This window comes from Ranitomeya imitator, chromosome 3 (genome assembly GCF_032444005.1).
Source record: "Ranitomeya imitator isolate aRanImi1 chromosome 3, aRanImi1.pri, whole genome shotgun sequence".
Lineage (NCBI taxonomy): Eukaryota > Metazoa > Chordata > Amphibia > Anura > Dendrobatidae > Ranitomeya > Ranitomeya imitator.
In genome coordinates, this window is record NC_091284.1 from 275,427,609 (window position 1) to 275,443,453 (window position 15,845).

The window sequence follows — 15,845 nt, forward strand, 5'->3', positions numbered from 1 at the left end:
ATCTCTCTCCACCCCATACCCATTTTTTAGGCCTAATGCAGTGTACTTTTCTACAACTACTAAACGAGAGTCGGAAGACCGAAGCAATGGCAAGGAAACCTGGGGAACACCTTGGAGTGTAACACACCATCTCTCTCCACCCCATTCCCCATTTTTTAGGCCTAATGCAGCCTACTTTCCGACACCTACTAAACGAGAGCATGAAGATCGAAGCTCAGGAAAGGCAACCTGGGGAACACCTTGGAGTGTAACACACCATCTCTCTCCACCCCATACCCATTTTGTAGGCCTAATGCTGTGTACTTTTCTACAACTACTAAACGAGAGTCGGAAGACCGAAGCAATGGCAAGGAAACCTGGGGAACACCTTGGAGTGTAACACACCATCTCTCTCCACCCCATACCCAATTTGTAGGCCTAATGCAGCCTACTTTCCGACACCTACTAAACGAGAGCATGAAGATCGAAGCTCAGGAAAGGCAACCTGGTGAAAACCTTGGAGTGTAACACAACCTGTCTCTACACCCCATACACAATTAGTAGGCCTAATGCAGCGTAGTTTCCAACAGCTACTAAACGAGAGCCGGAAGATCGAAGCTCAGGAAAGGCAACCTGGGGAACACCTTGGAGTGTAACACAACCTCTCTCTACACCACGGAAGGGCTGATTCTTAGGAAGGAAGGCTGTTGTAAATAAGCATTGCGCGTCCGAGGGTGATTATATTCTTATTCGGTATCTACTCACCCTCGGACGCGCCATGCTTCTTGATTTGTAATTAATGTTTATTTGCAATGTGCTTTTGACTTACTCAATTATTTTTTTAATTATTGATTTTATTAAATTAATAGTTTAACATCTTATTGGAAATAATTTAAAGGAGACGCGACAGGACAACACTCGGTGGATGCCATATCTGTGTTAACAACTCCAAAAAACTTTCAGTTAACTTCTTGCAGGAGAAAGAAATTGTAGCTGTTGGACCTTTGTAGTACAGTTCCAGATATTTGTTGTGTGTTTGTTTTGATTGTTAAAATGTCTGCATTTGAGATCTCAACACGATCTTATTTTTTATAATCAAATTAATTTTTTAAATATTTTATTAGGTTGGTTCAAGGGGTACACGGGCCGCAGTAGACAGGTCAGTGGAGGCCTAGTGGAAGGAGGGACCACAGACAGGCATCGAAGGCCTAAAATAATAACACATGGCTGTAGGCAATTTTAAATTGGTTCCAGGGGTACACGGGCAGCAGTGCCCTGGTCAGTGTAGTAGTAGTTGAAAGAATGGACCGCAGACAGGCATCGAAGGCCTAAAATAAAAAAATTGGGCTGGCTGTAGGCAATTTTAAATTGGTTCCAGGGGTACACGGGCAGCAGTGGTGTGGTCAGTGGAGGCCTAGTGGAAGGAGTGACCGCAGACAGGCATCGAAGGCCTAAAATATTAACACATGGCTGTAGTCAATTTTAAATTGGTTCCAGGGGTACTTGGGCAGCAGTGCCCTGGTCAGTGTAGTAGTAGTTGAACGAATGGACCGCAGACAGGCATCGAAGGCCTAAAATAAAAAAATTGGGCTGGCTGTAGGCAATTTTAAATTGGTTCCAGGGGTACACGGGCAGCAGTGGTGTGGTCAGTGGAGGCCTAGTGGAAGGAGTGACCGCAGACAGGCATCGAAGGCCTAAAATAATCACACATGGCTGTAGGCAATTTTAAATTGGTTCCAGGGGTACACGGGCAGCAGTGGTGTGGTCAGTGGAGGACTAGTGGAAGGAGTGACCGCAGACAGGCATCGAAGGCCTAAAATAATAACACATGGCTGTAGGCAATTTTAAATTGGTTCCAGGGGTACACGGGCAGCAGTGGTGTGGTCAGTGGAGGCCTAGTGGAAGGAGTGACCGCAGACAGGCATCGAAGGCCTAAAATAATAACACATGGCTGTAGGCAATTTTAAATTGGTTCCAGGGGTACACGGGCAGCAGTGCCCTGGTCAGTGTAATAGTAGTTGAAAGAATGGACCGCAGACAGGCATCGAAGGCCTAAAATAAAAAAATTGGGCTGGCTGTAGGCAATTTTAAATTGGTTCCAGGGGTACACGGGCAGCAGTGGTGTGGTCAGTGGAGGCCTAGTGGAAGGAGTGACCGCAGACAGGCATCGAAGGCCTAAAATAATAACACATGGCTGTAGGCAATTTTAAATTGGTTCCAGGGTTACACGGGCAGCAGTGGTGTGGTCAGTGGAGGCCTAGTGGAAGGAGTGACCGCAGACAGGCATCGAAGGCCTAAAATAATCACACATGGCTGTAGGCAATTTTAAATTGGTTCCAGGGGTACACGGGCAGCAGTGGTGTGGTCAGTGGAGGCCTAGTGGAAGGAGTGACCACAGACAGGCATCGAAGGCCTAAAATATTAACACATGGCTGTAGTCAATTTTAAATTGGTTCCAGGGGTACTTGGGCAGCAGTGCCCTGGTCAGTGTAGTAGTAGTTGAAAGAATGGACCGCAGACAGGCATCGAAGGCCTAAAATAAAAAAATTGGGCTGGCTGTAGGCAATTTTAAATTGGTTCCAGGGGTACACGGGCAGCAGTGGTGTGGTCAGTGGAGGCCTAGTGGAAGGAGTGACCGCAGACAGGCATCGAAGGCCTAAAATAATAACACATGGCTGTAGGCAATTTTAAATTGGTTCCAGGGTTACACGGGCAGCAGTGGTGTGGTCAGTGGAGGCCTAGTGGAAGGAGTGACCGCAGACAGGCATCGAAGGCCTAAAATAATCACACATGGCTGTAGGCAATTTTAAATTGGTTCCAGGGGTACACGGGCAGCAGTGGTGTGGTCAGTGGAGGCCTAGTGGAAGGAGTGACCACAGACAGGCATCGAAGGCCTAAAATATTAACACATGGCTGTAGTCAATTTTAAATTGGTTCCAGGGGTACTTGGGCAGCAGTGCCCTGGTCAGTGTAGTAGTAGTTGAAAGAATGGACCGCAGACAGGCATCGAAGGCCTAAAATAAAAAAATTGGGCTGGCTGTAGGCAATTTTAAATTGGTTCCAGGGGTACACGGGCAGCAGTGGTGTGGTCAGTGGAGGCCTAGTGGAAGGAGTGACCGCAGACAGGCATCGAAGGCCTAAAATAATAAAACATGGCTGTAGGCAATTTTAAATTGGTTCCAGGGGTACACGGGCAGCAGTGGTCTGGTCAGTGGAAGTCTAGTGGAAGGAGTGACCGCAGACAGGCTTCGAAGGCCTAACATAACAAACTTGGGCTGGCTGTAGGCACTTTTAAATTGGTTCCAGGGGTACATGGGCAGCAGTGTATGGTCAGTGGAAGTCTAGTGGAAGGAGTGACCGCAGACAGGCATCGAAGGCCTAAAATAATCACACATGGCTGTAGGCAATTTTAAATTGGTTCCAGGGGTACACGGGCAGCAGTGGTGTGGTCAGTGGAGGCCTATTGGAAGGAGTGACCACAGACAGGCATCGAAGGCCTAAAATATTAACACATGGCTGTAGTCAATTTTAAATTGGTTCCAGGGGTACTTGGGCAGCAGTGCCCTGGTCAGTGTAGTAGTAGTTGAAAGAATGGACCGCAGACAGGCATCGAAGGCCTAAAATAAAAAAATTGGGCTGGCTGTAGGCAATTTTAAATTGGTTCCAGGGGTACACGGGCAGCAGTGGTGTGGTCAGTGGAGGCCTAGTGGAAGGAGTGACCGCAGACAGGCATCGAAGGCCTAAAATAATAACACATGGCTGTAGGCAATTTTAAATTGGTTCCAGGGGTACACGGGCAGCAGTGGTGTGGTCAGTGGAGGCCTAGTGGAAGGAGTGACCGCAGACAGGCATCGAAGGCCTAAAATAATCACACATGGCTGTAGGCAATTTTAAATTGGTTCCAGGGGTACACGGGCAGCAGTGGTGTGGTCAGTGGAGGCCTAGTGGAAGGAGTGACCACAGACAGGCATCGAAGGCCTAAAATATTAACACATGGCTGTAGTCAATTTTAAATTGGTTCCAGGGGTACTTGGGCAGCAGTGGTGTGGTCAGTGGAGGCCTAGTGGAAGGAGTGACCGCAGACAGGCATCGAAGGCCTAAAATAATAAAACATGGCTGTAGGCAATTTTAAATTGGTTCCAGGGGTACACGGGCAGCAGTGGTCTGGTCAGTGGAAGTCTAGTGGAAGGAGTGACCGCAGACAGGCTTCGAAGGCCTAACATAACAAACTTGGGCTGGCTGTAGGCACTTTTAAATTGGTTCCAGGGGTACATGGGCAGCAGTGTATGGTCAGTGGAAGTCTAGTGGAAGGAGTGACCGCAGACAGGCTTCCAAGGCCTAAAATAATAAAACATGGCTGTAGGCAATTTTAAATTGGTTCCAGGGGTACACGGGCAGCAGTGGTCTGGTCAGTGGAAGTCTAGTGGAAGGAGTGTCCGCAGACAGGCTTCGAAGGCCTAACATAACAAACTTGGGCTGGCTGTAGGCACTTTTAAATTGGTTCCAGGGGTACATGGGCAGCAGTGTATGGTCAGTGGAAGTCTAGTGGAAGGAGTGACCGCAGACAGGCTTCCAAGGCCTAACATAACAAACTTGGGCTGGCTGTAGGCACTTTTAAATTGGTTCCAGGGGTACACGGGCAGCAGTGGTCTGGTCAGTGGAAGTCTAGTGGAAGGAGTGACCGCAGACAGGCTTCCAAGGCCTAACATAACAAACTTGGGCTGGCTGTAGGCACTTTTAAATTGGTTCCAGGGGTACACGGGCAGCAGTGGTCTGGTCAGTGGAAGTCTAGTGGAAGGAGTGACCGCAGACAGGCTTCGAAGGCCTAACATAACAAACTTGGGCTGGCTGTAGGCACTTTTAAATTGGTTCCAGGGGTACATGGGCAGCAGTGGTCTGGTCAGTGGAAGTCTAGTGGAAGGAGTGACCGCAGACAGGCTTCCAAGGCCTAACATAACAAACTTGGGCTGGCTGTAGGCACTTTTAAATTGGTTCCAGGGGTACACGGGCAGCAGTGGTCTGGTCAGTGGAAGTCTAGTGGAAGGAGTGACCGCAGACAGGCTTCGAAGGCCTAACATAACAAACTTGGGCTGGCTGTAGGCACTTTTAAATTGGTTCCAGGGGTACATGGGCAGCAGTGGTCTGGTCAGTGGAAGTCTAGTGGAAGGAGTGACCGCAGACAGGCTTCCAAGGCCTAACATAACAAAATTGGGCTGGCTGTAGGCACTTTAAATTGGTTCCAGGGGTACATGGGCAGCAGTGTATGGTCAGTGGAAGTCTAGTGGAAGGAGTGACGGCAGACAGTCTTCGAAGGCCTAACATAACAAAATTGGGCTGACTATAGGCACTTTTAAATTGGTTCCAGGGTAACACGGCCAGCAGTGGCCTGGTCAGTGTAGTAGTTGTAGAAAGAAGGGACCGCAGACAGGCTTCGAAGGCCTAACATAACAAAAATGTCAAAACAATGGTATTGTCAGTGCCAGGCATTGAAGGATGTCAGCGCCTAGACTACACATTGGTGAAGCTGTGAGAGATAATTTTGCTAGTGGTAGAGCACTGTTTGAGCTGGGGGGGGAACTGGCTTGTGGCCTGCGGTACAGGCACAGGGCCCCTCATATTACAACGGTGTGTCTGACGTTGGGTGCGCACCACCACCGCCAGAGACACTTTATTGTACTATGAGGGACCCAGTGGCAGTGCCGTCGACCAAAAGCGGCCACACCCACCTCTTCAGACAAACAGCACTCTCAAGGGTCCAAGCGCAAAGTGGCGATAGCACGGCCCCGTGTGGGGAGTTTGGCCATTTCGTGAGGTGGAAACATGTCGTATGCTGGACAATCAGGTGAAGAAAATTACGAGATTGGAAAAGTCATTCAGAATAGTCCACAGGCAAGACCTTTTCATAGGAAAGCTAGGTGTCAGCCGGGCAGGGTGGGGCAAAAGATTTTGAAATCCAGTTGTAGTTCATTTTAATGAAGGTTAGATCATCTACATTTTGGGTAGCCAGACGAGTCCTTTTTTCTGTTAGTATTGAACCTGCAGCACTGAATACTCTTTCTGATAGGACACTAGCTGCCGGGCAAGCAAGCTCCTGCAATGCATATTCTGCCAATTCTGGCCAGGTGTCTAATTTGGATGCCCAGTAATCAAATGGGAATGACGGTTGAGGGAGAACGTCGATAAGGGATGAAAAATAGTTTGTAACCATACTGGACAAATGTTGTCTCCTGTCACTTTGAATTGATGCTGCAGTACCTGTCCTGTCTGCGGTCATAGAAAAATCACTCCACAACCTGGTCAGAAAACCCCTCTGGCCAACGCCACTTCTGATTTCTGCCCCTCTAACACCTCTGGTCTGCTGGCCCCTGGAGCTCGTGTGAGAACGATCACGGGCGCTGTGTGCAGGGAATGCCAGAAGCAAACGGTCAACAAGAGTTGATTGTTTTGTTGCTAATATTAGTTCCAAGTTCTCATGTGGCATAATATTTTGCAATTTGCCTTTATAGCGAGGATCAAGGAGGCAGGCCAACCAGTAATCGTCATCGTTCATCATTTTTGTAATGCGTGTGTCCCTTTTGAGGATACGCAAGGCATAATCCGCCATGTGGGCCAAAGTTCCCGTTGTCAAATCTGCGGTTGTGCTTGGTTGAGGGGCAGTTGCAGGCAAATCTACGTCACTTGTGTCCCTCAAAAAACCAGAACCCGGCCTTGCCACGCCACCAATTTCCCGTGCCCCCGGGAAAGCTTCCTCATTAAAAATATACTCATCCCCATCATCCTCCTCATCCTCCACCTCCTCTTCGCCCGGTACCTCGTCATGTACACTGCCCTGACCAGACAATCGCTGACTGTCATCAAGGCTTTCCTCTTCCTCTGGTGCAGACGCCTGATCCTTTATGTGCGTCAAACTTTGCATCAGCAGACGCATTAGGGGGATGCTCATGCTTATTATGGCGTTGTCTGCACTAACCAGCCGTGTGCATTCCTCAAAACACTGAAGGACTTGACACATGTCTTGAATCTTCGACCACTGCACACCTGACAACTCCATGTCTGCCATCCTACTGCCTGCCCGTGTATGTGTATCCTCCCACAAAAACATAACAGCCCGCCTCTGTTCGCACAGTCTCTGAAGCATGTGCAGTGTTGAGTTCCACCTTGTTGCAACGTCTATGATTAGGCGATGCTGGGGAAGGTTCAAAGAACGCTGATAGGTCTGCATACGGCTGGAGTGTACAGGCGAACGGCGGATATGTGCGCAAAGTCCACGCACTTTGAGGAGCAGGTCGGATAACCCCGGATAACTTTTCAGGAAGCACTGCACCACCAGGTTTAAGGTGTGAGCCAGGCAAGGAATGTGTTTCAGTTGGGAAAGGGAGATGGCAGCCATGAAATTCCTTCCGTTATCACTCACTACCTTGCCTGCCTCAAGATCTACAGTGCCCAGCCACGACTGCGTTTCTTGCTGCAAGAACTCGGACAGAACTTCCGCGGTGTGTCTATTGTCGCCCAAACACTTCATAGCCAATACAGCCTGCTGACGTATGCCAGTAGCTGCCCCATAATGGGAGACCTGGTGTGCAACAGTGGCAGGTGCGGATGGAGTGTTTGTGCGACTGCGGTCTGTGGACGAGCTCTTGCTTCTGCAGGAGGACGAGGAGGAGGAGGAGGAGGAGGGGGTGCGAACGGCTACAGACAACTGTTTACTAGACCGTGGGCTAGGCAGAACTGTCCCAAACTTGCTGTCCCCTGTGGACCCTGAATCCACCACATTTACCCAGTGTGCCGTGATGGACACGTAACGTCCCTGGCCATGCCTACTGGTCCATGCATCTGTTGTCAGGTGCACCTTTGTGCTCACAGATTGCCTGAGTGCATGGACGATGCGCTCTTTAACATGCTGGTGGAGGGCTGGGATGGCTTTTCTGGAAAAAAAGTGTCGACTGGGTAGCTCGTAGCGTGGTACAGCGTAGTCCATCAGGTCTTTGAAAGCTTCGCTTTCAACTAACCGGTAGGGCATCATCTCTAACGAGATTAGTCTAGCTATGTGGGCGTTCAAACCCTGTGTACGCGGATGCGAGGCTAAGTACTTCCTTTTTCTAACCATAGTCTCATGTAGGGTGAGCTGGACTGGAGAGATGGAGATCGTGGAACTAGCGGGGGTGCCGGTGGACATGGCAGACTGAGAGACGGTGGGAGATGGTATTGTTGCCGCCGGTGCCCTAGATGCAGTGTTTCCTACTACGAAACTGGTGATTCCCTGACCCTGACTGCTTTGGCCTGGCAAAGATACCTGCACAGATACAGCAGGTGGTGCGCTAAATGGTGGTCCTACACTGCCGGAAGGGATGTTGCGTTGATGACTAGCTTCATTGGCCGAGGGTGCAACAACCTTAAGGGACGTTTGGTAGTTAGTCCAAGCTTTCAAATGCATGGTGGTTAAATGTCTATGCATGCAACTAGTATTGAGACTTTTCAGATTCTGACCTCTGCTTAAGGAAGTAGAACATTTTTGACAGATGACTTTGCGCTGATCAATTGGATGTTGTTTAAAAAAATGCCAGACTGCACTCTTTCTAGCATCGGATACCTTTTCAGGCATTGCAGACTGAGCTTTAACCGGATGGCCACGCTGTCCTCCACCAGGTTTTGGCTTTGCCACGCGTTTTGGGCAAGATACGGGCCCGGCAGATGGAACCTGTGGCGATGTTGATGCCTGCTGCGGCCCCTCCTCCTCCTCTGCTTCAGAACTGCTGCCGCCTGCACCCTGTTCCCCCAATGGCTGCCAATCGGGGTCAAGAACTGGGTCATCTAATAACTCTTCTTGTACCTCCTGCGCAACTTCGTCTGTGTCACCGTGTCGTTCGGTGGTATAGCGTTCGTGATGGGGCAACATAGTCTCATCAGGGTCTGATTCTTGATCAGCACCCTGCGAGGGCAATGTTGTGGTCTGAGTCAAAGGACCAGCATAGTAGTCTGGCTGTGGCTGTGCGTCAGTGCACTCCATGTCAGATTCAATTTGTAATGGGCATGGACTGTTAACTGCTTCACTTTCTAAGCCAGGGACGGTATGTGTAAAGAGCTCCATGGAGTAACCCGTTGTGTCGCCTGCTGCATTCTTCTCTGTTGTTGTTTTTGCTGAAGAGGACAAGGAAGTGACTTGTCCCTGACCGTGAACATCCACTAACGACGCGCTGCTTTTACTTTTACCAGTTTCACGAGAGGAGGCAAAAGAGCTAGAGGCTGAGTCAGCAAGATAAGCCAAAACTTGCTCTTGCTGCTCCGGCTTTAAAAGCGGTTTTCCTAATCCCAGAAAAGGGAGCGTTCGAGGCCTTGTGTAGCCGGACGACGAACCTGGCTCCACAGCTCCAGACTTAGGTGCAATATTTTTTTCCCCACGACCACCTGATGCTCCACCACTACCACTACCCTCATTACCAGCTGACAATGAACGCCCCCGGCCACGACCTCTTCCACTAGACTTCCTCATTGTTTTAAAAACGTAACCAAACTAACGTTATTTGTTGCAGTCACACAACTTACACGGTGAGCTATAACTTCAGTATGATTTAGCTACCCCTTTACAGGTTGGTGAGACCACAGCGAAAATCAGGCCCAATGTTACACACTCTTTTTTTGGTGGCTGCAAATTAGAGAGATGCCCCACACGCAGGACTGTCACTGAAGCACAAATGTTAATATTAATGTCACACTATTATTTTTTTTTTATTTTTATTTTTTTCAGGAACACTTTAGAAACCCCCCCAAAAAAAAAACATTGATTTTTGCAGGGAGAATTTAGAAAACAAATGTAACAAACTATATGCTTTCTATGGGCCACTGAGTGAGAGATGACGCACACAGGAATCAGGAGTGGCACACAAGCCCAGAGGCCAATATTTTTCTACCAATGATTGATGGAGTTATTTTCTCTGGTAGATTTTGGAACCCAAATCAAGGAAAAAAAATATAGGCTTTCTATGGACCACAATTGGAGAGAGAGAGAGAGAGAGAGATGGCACACCCAGGAGTCAAGACTGGCACACAAGCAGAAAGGCCAATATTAATCTCCCACTGTTTTTTTTTTTTTTTTTTTTTTTTTTCAGGGAGACTTTAGAAAAAAAAATAATAAAAAAAATATGATTTTATCAGGAAGAATTTAGAAACCAAATAAAATAAAATGATTTTTTCAGGGAGAATTTATAAAACAAATAAAACCAAAAATAGGCGTTCTATGGCCCACTGACTGAGAGATGACGCACACAGGAATCAGGAGTGGCACACAAGCCCAGAGGCCAATATTTTTCTACCAATGATTGATGGAGTTATTTTCTCTGGTAGATTTTGGAACCCAAATCAAGGAAAAAAAATATAGGCTTTCTATGGACCACAATTGGAGAGAGAGAGAGAGAGAGAGATGGCACACCCAGGAGTCAAGACTGGCACACAAGCAGAAAGGCCAATATTAATCTCCCACTGTTTTTTTTGGTTGTTTTTTTTTTTTTTTTTTCAGGGAGACTTTAGAAAAAAAAATAATAAAAAAAATATGATTTTATCAGGAAGAATTTAGAAACCAAATAAAATAAAATGATTTTTTCAGGGAGAATTTATAAAACAAATAAAACCAAAAATAGGCGTTCTATGGCCCACTGACTGAGAGATGACGCACCCAGGAGTCAAGACTGGCACACAAGCAGAAAGGCCAATATTAATCTCCCACTGTTTTTTTTTTTTTTTTCAGGGAGACTTTAGAAAAAAAAATAATAAAAAAAATATGATTTTGTCAGGAAGAATTTAGAAACCAAATAAAATAAAATGATTTTTTCAGGGAGAATTTAGAAAACAAATAAAACCAAAAATAGGCGTTCTATGGCCCACTGACTAAGAGAGAGAGAGAGAGAGATGGAACGCTTAGTACTGGCACACAAGCCCAAAGGGCAATATTAATCTCCCTTTTTTTTTCCAGGGAGAATTTCTAAAACCCCCCCAAAAAAAAAAATAGGCTTTCTATGGCCCACTATTTGTGAGAGAGATGGGACGCTCAGGACTGGCACAGATGGCACGCTCAGGACTGGCACAGAAGCCCAGAGGCCAATATTAATCTCCCTTTTTTTCTGGGAGAATTTATAAAACCAAAAAAATATTTAAATAGGCTTTCTATGGCCCACTATTTGTGAGAGAGATGGCACGCTCAGGACTGGCACAGATGGCACGCTCACAACTGGCACACAAGCCCAGAGGCCAATATTAATCTCCCTTTTTTCAGGGAAAATTTATAAAACCAAAAAAAAAATTAAATAGGCTTTCTATGGCCCACTATTTGTGAGAGAGATGGCACGCTCAGGACTGGCACAGATGGCACGCTCACAACTGGCACACAAGCCCAGAGGCCAATATTAATCTCCCTTTTTTCAGGGAAAATTTATAAAACAAAAAAAAAAAATTAAATAGGCTTTCTATGGCCCACTATTTGTGAGAGAGATGGCACGCTCAGGACTGGCACAGATGGCACGCTCACAACTGGCACACAAGCCCAGAGGCCAATATTAATCTCCCTTTTTTTCAGGGAGAATTTATAAAACCAAAAAAAAAATTAAATAGGCTTTCTATGGCCCACTATTTGTGAGAGAGATGGCACGCTCAGGGCTGGCACAGATGGCACGCTCAGGACTGGCACACAAGCCCAGAGGCCAATATTAATCTCCCTTTTTTTCAGGGAGAATTTATAAAACCCCCAAAAAAATAAAATAGGCTTTCTATGGCCCACTATTTGTGAGAGAGATGGCACACTCAGGACTGGCACACAAGCCCAAAGGCCAATATTAATCTCCCACTGTATTTTTATCAGGGAGAATTTATACACCCCACAAAAAAAAATACAGAAAAATGAAAAGGCTTTCTATGGCCCACTATGTGAGAGAGATGGCACACACAGGGATGGCACTCTAGCAGAAATGCCAAATTGCCAATCTTAATCTCCCACCAAAAAAAAACAAAAAAAAAACACAGGGAATGTCCTACAATTACTATCTCCCTGCCTGCAGTAATCTCAGCCAGGTATGGCAGGCAGCTACTATCTCCCTGCCTGCAGTAATCTCAGCCAGGTATGGCAGGCAGCAATAAGGAGTGGACTGATGCACAAATGAAATAAAAAGTGTGGACAAACAAAAAAGATAGCTGTGCAGAAAGGAAGGAACAAGAGGATTTGTGCTTTGAAAAAAGCAGTTGGTTTGCACAGCGGCGTACACACAGCAATGCAGCTATCAGGGAGCCTTCTAGGGCAGCCCAATGAGCTACAGCGCTGAGGGGAAAAAAAAAAAAAAAAAACTTCCACTGTCCCTGCACACCGAGGGTGGTGTTGGACAGTGCAAATCGCTGCAGCACAAGCGGTTTTGTGGTTAATGGACCCTGCCTAACGCTATCCCTGCTTCTGACAAAGCGGCAGCAACCTCTCCCTAAGCTCAGATCAGCAGCAGTAAGATGGCGGTCGGCGGGAACGCCTCTTTATAGCCCCTGTGACGTCGCAGACAGCAAGCCAATCACTGCAATGCCCTTCTCTAAGATGGTGGGGACCAGGACCTATGTCATCACGCTGCCCACACTCTGCGTTTACCTTCATTGGCTGAGAAATGGCGCTTTTCGCGTCATTGAAACGCGACTTTGGCGCGAAAGTCGCGTACCGCATGGCCGACCCCGCACAGGGGTCGGATCGGGTTTCATGAAACCCCGACTTAGCCAAAAGTCGGCGACTTTTGAAAATGTTCGACCCGTTTCGCTCAACCCTACTCAGGACAAATTGGGCAACAAATTTTGGGGTCCAATTTCTCCTGTTATCCTCGGGAAAATACAAAACTGGGGGCTAAAAAAATAATTTTTGTGGGAAAAAAGTTTTGTTTTATTTTTACGGCTCTTCATTATAAACTTCTGTGAAGCCCTTGGTGGGTCAAAGCGCTCAAAACACATCTAGATAAGTTCCTTAGGGGGTCTACTTTCCAAAATGTTGTCACTTGTGGGGGGTTTCAATGTTTAGGCACATCAGTGGCTCTCTAAACGCAACATGGCGTCCCATCTCAATTCCTGTCAATTTTGCATTAAAAAGTCAAACAGTGCTCCTTTCCTTCCGAGCTCTTCCATGCACCCAAACAGTGGTTTACCCCCACATATGGGGTATCAGCGTACTCAGGACAAATTGTACAACAACTTTTGGGGTCCAATTTCTTCTCTTACCCTTGGGAAAATAAAACATTGGGGGCAAAAAGATAATTTTTGTGAAAAAATATGAATTTTTATTTTTACGGTTCTGCATTATAAACTTCTGTGAAGCACTTGGTGGGTCAAAGTGCTCACCACACCTCTAGATAAGTTCCTTAGGGGGTCTACTTTCCAAAATGGTGTCACTTGTGGGGGGTTTCAATGTTTAGGTACATCAGTGGCTCTCCAAACGCAACATGGCGTTCCATTTCAATTCCTGTCAATTTTGCATTGAAAAGTCAAGCGGCGCTCCTTCCCTTCCGAGCTCTCCCATGCGCCCAAACAGTGGTTTACCCCCACATATGGGGTATCAGCGTATTCAGGACAAATTGTACAACAACTTTTGGGGTCCAATTTATTCTCTTACCCTTGGAAAAATAAAAAATTGGGGGCGAAAAAATAATTTTTGTGAAAAAATATGATTTTTTATTTTTACGGTTCTGCATTATAAACTTCTGTGAAGCACTTGGTGGGTCAAAGTGCTCACCACACCTCTAGATAAGTTCCTTAGGGGGTCTACTTTCCAAAATGGTGTCACTTGTGGGGGGTTTCAATGTTTAGGCACATCAGGGGCTCTCCAAACGCAACATGGTGTCCCATCTCGATTCCAGTCAATTTTGCATTGAAAAGTCAAATGGCGCTCCTTTGCTTCCGAGCTCTGTCATGCGCCCAAACAGTGGTTTACCCCCACATATGGGGAATCGGTGTACTCAGGACAAATTGTACAACAACTTTTGGGGTCCATTTTCTCCTGTTACCCTTGGTAAAATAAAACAAATTGGAGCTGAAGTAAATTTTTTGTGAAAAAAAGTTAAACATTCCAAAAATTCCTGTGAAGCTTTACAAGGGTTAATAAACTTATTGAATATGGTTTTGAGCACCATGAGGGGTGCAGTTTTTAGAATAGTGTCACACTTGGGTATTTTTTATCATATAGACCCCTCAAAATGACTTCAAATGAGATGTGGTCCCTAAAAAAAAATGGTGTTGTAAAAATGAGAAATTGCTGGTCAACTTTTAAACCTTATAACTCCCTAACAAAAAAAATTTTGGTTCCAAAATTGTGCTGATGTAAAGTAGACATGTGGGAAATATTACTTATTAAGTATTTTGTGTGACATATCTCTGTGATTTAATTGCATAAAAATTCAAAATTGGAAAATTGTGAAATTTTCATAATTTTCGCCAAATTTCCATTTTTTTCACAAATAAACGCAGGTACTATCAAAGAATTTTTACCACTATCATGAAGTACAATATGTCACGAGAAAATAATGTCAGAATCACTGGGATCCGTTGAAGCGTTCCAGAGTTATAACCTCATAAAGGGACAGTGGTCAGAATTGTAAAAATTGGCCCGGTCATTAACGTGCAAACCACCCTTGGGGGTAAAGGGGTTAAAGAAAAAAATTATGACATAATGAAAAATTGAGTAGATCAATAGTGAGTCTTCTCATAGAAGGCATGATAGAAGATCAGTTTAAGAAATGTTGAACAGCTTGGACGCCATCATCTTGCTTTATATTTGTGTATAAGGACTCCATATCGCATGTCACTAAAAGTGCACTGTGTTCTATGTGGAGTCCATCAATTTTCCTGAGAAAATCACTTGTGTCTTTAATGAATGATGGAAGCGTTTCCACCAAAGGGTGTAATATTGAGTCCACCAGCTTATTTACGTTATCCAAGAAATTACCACAGCCAGAGATAATCGGCCTACCAGGAGGGATCCTCTGGTTCTTGTGGATCTTTGGAAGAAGATAGAATTTGGAAATTGTAGGTTCCAATATTTGCAATGCTGAAAAGAAGTCTTTTGAAATGATGCCATCATCAAGAGCCCCATGTAAGATGTTTAGAAGTGCAGACTGAAATTTCGTAAGAGGGTTAAATGTAAGTTTTTGATAACAATTTCTATCCCTTAACTGTCTAAACACTTCATTTTTGTATAATTCCCTTGGCCAGATTACCACGTTACCTCCCTTGTCAGCTTGTTTGAATATGACATCCCTCATATTTTGTAGATTTTCAATGGTTTTGCCTTGCTCCATACTTAAATTTGCCATTTCAGGAAAACGTGGGATTTTGTCAAAGTCTTTACTAACTGTCTTCACAAATATATCAAGAACTGGGTGTTAGGGACTGGCGGAACGCACCAAGAATCAGATGTTATGGTATTAGGTGCGTTCGCAGTCCGAGGTCCACCGTGCAGGTGAAAACCCTGCTGCTAGTAGAGACAGACGATATGGCGGTACAATAAGTATACACACATGGGTTAACTTCACCCTGTGTGAAGGAAGCGAACCCTGTTGCGTCACAGGGCCGCGGTACCGCACATAGAGCGCAAGCAAGAAGTCTCAGAACACAATCCCAAGACACAGGATTTGGGTTCAAAGACCTCATGCACTCGACACCACAACTGGGGTGTCAGAGAGACAGAAACAATAATATAAAAAGGCACGAGTGTGCGTGCGGTGCTGCACAAACGGACGCCGCTAACCACCCAGGCTTGGGTAAGGAAAGTGCACGGCGCCGTACAGGCGGTTACAGCAACTAGACGCTGTTATGTGTGTTTTGTGCTGATGGCTAGTCGGGCGCTAGATAGCTACCATCATCCG